Below are 5,462 nucleotides of genomic sequence, written 5' to 3'. Positions count from 1 at the left end.
CCTTTCATATATTATATGAAGAATAATGTACATTAAATTTTTTTCACTAGTAGAGATCATTTATCAACCTGAAATTTTTAATATTAAACCTTCGGCAGTAATTGCTTCTTTTGTTAAGCTATAAAAGAAAGTTTCAAATGCATAATTCTTCTATAATTTTAATAGATTGATTTAAAACATCTTAAAATACCACTTATCCAAATTCTACAGTTAGTAAAAATTATTTATGGGAACTCATACTCGTATTTTTAAAAGATAGTTGTCTAAGGTGCTTGAATTTTTAAAGCTATAAAACTACAAATTTAAATAATTAGTCAGCTGAAATTCAAAGTACTTTTATTTAAAACTAAAATTTCACTTTTTTTACAAACCAACAAAATTATTTTAAATACTGTTTCCGTCTACATGTTGAAACTTGTAATTATTGGAACCTAAAAGGAAAAAAAATATAAATTAGTAAGAAAGTCATATTTACAATAATAGTGGCAGGTCTTAAAATATTAGAAAGTATTTTTTTTATCATTTAAATTAACTGGATGAAATTAATTTTCCTTTTCAGATAAATATCTTCTGCCATTTCTATTCTATCCTCGTAGCTAAAAAGCATGACATGTATCACAGCCACAAAATATAATACACTGAAGACAGTATTACCATTAACAACATTTACAGAAATTCAAATATACTGGGTGTTTATAAAGTCTCGGACCCATTTTGATGATTAATAACTCATAAGATAATAAAGATAGATTAAAATTAATAACATAAATGGTTAGATAGACTCAAAAACTTTCATGAACGTCAATGAACTTCCACGTGTGCCCCCTTCGTCGCACGGAGAATATCAAGTCGATAGTCAATTTCACGCCAGGTAGCGGCAAGCATGTCGGCATCCACAGAGGCTATTGCGGTTGTAATTCTGGCTTTTAGGCCATCAATGTTCGACACGATCCTCCTGTAAACATTGTCCTTTATAAATCCCCAAAGAAAAAAGTCCAGCGGCGTTATATCAGGTGATCTGGGTGGCCAAGGAATTGGACCTCCTCACCCAATCCATCTTCCTGTAAAATGGTCCTTCAAAGAACTACGAACGATGATACCCCAATGAGGTGGTGCACCATCTTGTTGCAAAAAGACATGTGGCTGAAGCTCTTCTAGTTGTGGAAATACGAAGTTTTCCAACATGTCTAAGTATACGACTGATGAGATTGTCTTTTCTGTAAAAAAGAAAGCTACCTCTCGTGAAATTGACTATCGACTTGATATTCTCCGTGCGACGAAGGGGGCACACGTGGAAGTTCATTGACAAGGGTCATGAAACTTTTTGAGTCTATCTAACCTATAATGTTATTAATTTTAATCTATCTTTATTATTTTATGAATTATTAAACATCAAAATGGGTCCGGGACTTTATAAACACCCTGTGTAATTCCAATCTTATTATGCAATTTTAACACTTTTTATTTTTCTATACATCTGTAACATTATGGTACTTGTAAGTTTAATAATTAGATTTCCTTCCCTTTCTTCTTTAAAAATCTTTAAACTCAATAAACCTAGTCTATATTTTTCAACTTTTTGTCAGACTTCATGAAACTAGCAGCTTTTTTACCACGTTTATATAAACTTGCCTCCGTGTATGTCTGTCCGGGTGGAATTTTGTAATCGATTTTAAACTAACTTCCTGACTGGCTACAAACTTCAAATTTGGCACATAGTTCAGAATTGGATGACAATGCATGAGAATGAAGAGAAAAAAGACATACAAAGTAAAATAAAATTAAAATTTGAAAAACAAATTATTTTCGAGATTGTCTTTTGTTGTCGATTCCATCATTTCAAATTAGTATTACATGTCAGGTGAAAAGATTTTTATAGTATTTTTATTGGCTGAAAAATCACGTGGTAGGATCCAGTTTTTCCTCATTCATTTCCAGATCGTTTTGGTAGTCATCAGCATAAAACTAATGAAAGTCGTAAAGGTATTGTTTTTCTATAAAGATTTTTGTATCCCTAATTTAAAATGAAAATTCTATTATTTTAGTAGTGGTCTTGTAGTAGTCTTGACTACTCTTGACTAAGAAAAATAATCTAAATAAAAATATACATTTTTTAAAAATCGCGTTTTTTGTAGTGAAGAATAATAATTAAAAAGTAATAATTTTTAAAAAATATAAAATAGAAATTAAAAATTACGAAAATTATAATTTAAAATAAAAAAATTCGAAATAAAAAGTAATATTTTTAAAAACCACGTTTTTGTAGTGGAGAATAATAATTAAAAAATTTGAAAAACGAAAAACGTGGGGTGAATGAAATACATAACAGTACATATACGAGTACATATACACATTTTCTTACTCATACACATGCACAGTCACATATACATCCACATACATGCGCATATACGCATACATACGCATATACGCATACATACGCTTATACACAAACATATTCCACATCCACATTCAGATGCAATTACAATTACAGATATACATACACATATTCTCATGAGCACACATACACACACTAATATAACATTACTGTTATGTATTTCATGCGCCCCACGTTTTTCGTTTTTCAAAATTTTTTTCTTTTTATTCTCCACTACAAAAACGTGGTTTTTAAAAAAATTACTTTTTATTTTGAATTTTTTTTTTAAATTTTTGACGCTGATTCTGAAAAGGACTTATGTTATTGTCAATCACATCAGAGTTTCTTAAAAAATAGTTATTTTCATAATTTTTAATCAATGTAATCAAGAATCTACAATCGTTTAATAAATTAAAATTTTAAAGTTATGTACCAATTTTTATTCTTTTTTTACACTCAATCGAATAGAACAAATTACATGCTGATAAGGAGCATTTATTTTAAAGTTGTGAGTAATTTTATGTGAGGAAAATGTCTAAGAGAGAATGATTTGAAATAATACTTTTAAAATAAGTTGAGTATAATATCTCCTATATAACTTATAATACCGAGCAGAATAAAACTCTAATAGTTAGTTGTTACAAACACTTGTTTAAATATAAATACACATCCCATAGTATGAAGCTCAAAATAATGCATATTACTTTCAACAATAAATGTTTTTATTTGCAATTGATTTTATTCAATTCAGGATTAAAATTGCATACTATACTGACTTATTTCTAAAATATTTAAGATTTCCGAAATTCGCACATTTTTGAAGTAGTGAACCATAAACAGCTGCATGAAAAAGCTTATAACCTTGAAATAAATTGTCATATAAACTTGAAATCGGATTTAATTTCATTCTGCCCAATATTCTAATAAGTAATAACAATCTGCTTAGTAAATAATTAACGTGGGTAAAATGCGAGAAAATAACATGTAGTGAAAATAGCAGTTTTGTGATCAAACATGAAGAAGTGAGCTAGTACAGTTACTAGTTTTCAATTATCAAATATCTAGCAAACTATTGTTATCAACAATTACATAAATTCTGTAGTTTATTAGGAGAGATTACTTTTTCTTTTAGGTATAAATTCAGAACTATATCCTAGGGGAAGGCTGAGCAGTAGCTTGCTTGTCTCTTCTTCTGCGCCGCCGCGCATGTGCTATTTACAGCCTAGGCCATCTCAGTAATATCAGGGAACTGTGGATAAGCTCTGTAAATATATATATATATATATATATATATATATATATATATATATATATATATATAAACAATAATATAAACTTTGCAACAAATATCCAAACGATAAGCATACAGCTATAGTAGAATTTCAAAGCAAAATTGCTATTTTAAAAATCTTTCAATTTTCAATGATTTATTTACAAGAGAAATTGTGATCATTTTTCTCAATTAATCAACGTGCATACTGCTACGTTAAAACATATACTTTTGAGCAAAATAAAAAGAATAGTTCTATTTGACTGAACTACAAACAATAAAATATACTGTGCATAACCTGCTGTAACGATTCACCAGTAATGTTACCCAAAACAGTGACGAGAAATATTTCGGTTATTCTCTCTTATTGCTAAGCCTACAACGATAGCCTCTAAGCATATCATCCAACTTAAATTATTTAAGATCAGGACGCGTCGTTAAAACAAAAATAATAAAATTTAAGTTTCAAAATTGAAGCATATTTGATTAAAAGTGATAAAACTAAATTAATAAATGTCAAGCACACTTACCGAATTTCGAATAGACTTTCGATTGTCAACACACACGCCATTTGCCGGCTCGCATGGAACTCTGGGAAGTGAGTTAGTTAATATGAAGTGTACTTTAAGCAACCTTAAAACAAGCTTAGGTATAAATAAAATGACTTCAACACCTCAATAAATGCCTCACTCTCTTTAGTTGAAATAAGGTATATTTTTTTATACCTCATAAATACCTCAATATCGTTAGTAGAAAAAAGGTATATTTTTATACCTCGTAATTACCTCACTCTCGTTAGTTGAAATAAGGTTGGTTTTTTTATACCTCATAAATACCTCTTTTGTTACAAGTGTAAGAGAAACAACCTCGTATACCTTAATAATCATCTTATCAGTCTGGATGATTTGAAGTGAATTTAAAACAACCTCAAAATAAGCTTAGGTATAAATAAAATGACTTCATATACCTCAATAAATACCTTTTTATCGCTAGTTGAAATAAGGTAAAAATTTTTATACCTCAAAAATACCTCTTTTGTTACAAGTGTGAGAAAATAAACCTGGTATACCTTAAAAATCTCCTTATCAGTCTGGTTGATTTGAAGTGAATTTTAAACAACCTCAAAACAAGCTGAAGTATATATAAATCAACCTCGTACACCTTAATTACAACCTTTACGAGGTATAATTTTTATTGCTGTTTTCTCTGCAACCTTAAATATACCTCAAAACAACCTTAATACCTCAAAAATACCTCAAATCAACCTTAAATATACTTTCAATTTTCATAAGGGTAAGCTTTTCTGTCGTCAATGTTCCTTTAAAAATTTGCAACATAACTTGTGAGATTTCCTTCTCCAGCTCCTGAAGAAATAGTGCATCGTTACTCTCGATGCATGTATTTTGTTGATAAGTTGTCTTGCTCATTAACTCTTGGTGTCTGTTTTGCATGCATTTGTTAAAGTCAACGTTTTTTACATCGAATAGAAAAATATCGCATTTCATAAAAGCATTTTAACTTCATCAGTTGATGCCTCAAAATCTTATTTAAAAATGGATGTAAAATTTTCTCGACATATTGCTTTACAATTCTTTTAAGATCTAACGGGAGATTTCCCTGAATTAGGAAGAAAACTAAACCAGAAAATTTGTTTTGATGAACATAACTTGCTCAGTTTCAAATTAATATGAGATTTATACCTATCCAAAACAAGCAAAATGGGGAATTTGATAGCATTTTTAATTAGCCATGGGTAGAAACATTTGCAATACATTTGTGAAATGTTGCTGCGGTCATTGTTTCATTTCATGAATCGCT

The 5,462-nt window shown here is 29.3% G+C and overlaps 1 long non-coding RNA gene across 1 annotated transcript; it reads right to left on the bottom strand.

The window, feature by feature from the left end:
- Positions 1-272: 272 nt before the first annotated feature.
- On the bottom strand, positions 273-4,923 carry LOC147800896 (uncharacterized). Its single transcript, XR_015430826.1, has 3 exons — positions 4,175-4,923; positions 3,495-3,636; positions 273-431 (listed from the first exon to the last, which is right to left on the bottom strand). It is a non-coding gene; the product is annotated as an uncharacterized LOC147800896 (long non-coding RNA).
- Positions 4,924-5,462: the final 539 nt, after the last annotated feature.

This window comes from Parasteatoda tepidariorum, chromosome 12 (genome assembly GCF_982258835.1).
Source record: "Parasteatoda tepidariorum strain Cologne lab strain chromosome 12, Ptep-v5.0, whole genome shotgun sequence".
In the NCBI taxonomy this organism is placed as follows: domain Eukaryota; kingdom Metazoa; phylum Arthropoda; class Arachnida; order Araneae; family Theridiidae; genus Parasteatoda; species Parasteatoda tepidariorum.
The sequence above is the reverse complement of the archived record's forward strand: the minus strand, read 5'-3'. Positions and strand labels throughout refer to the sequence as shown.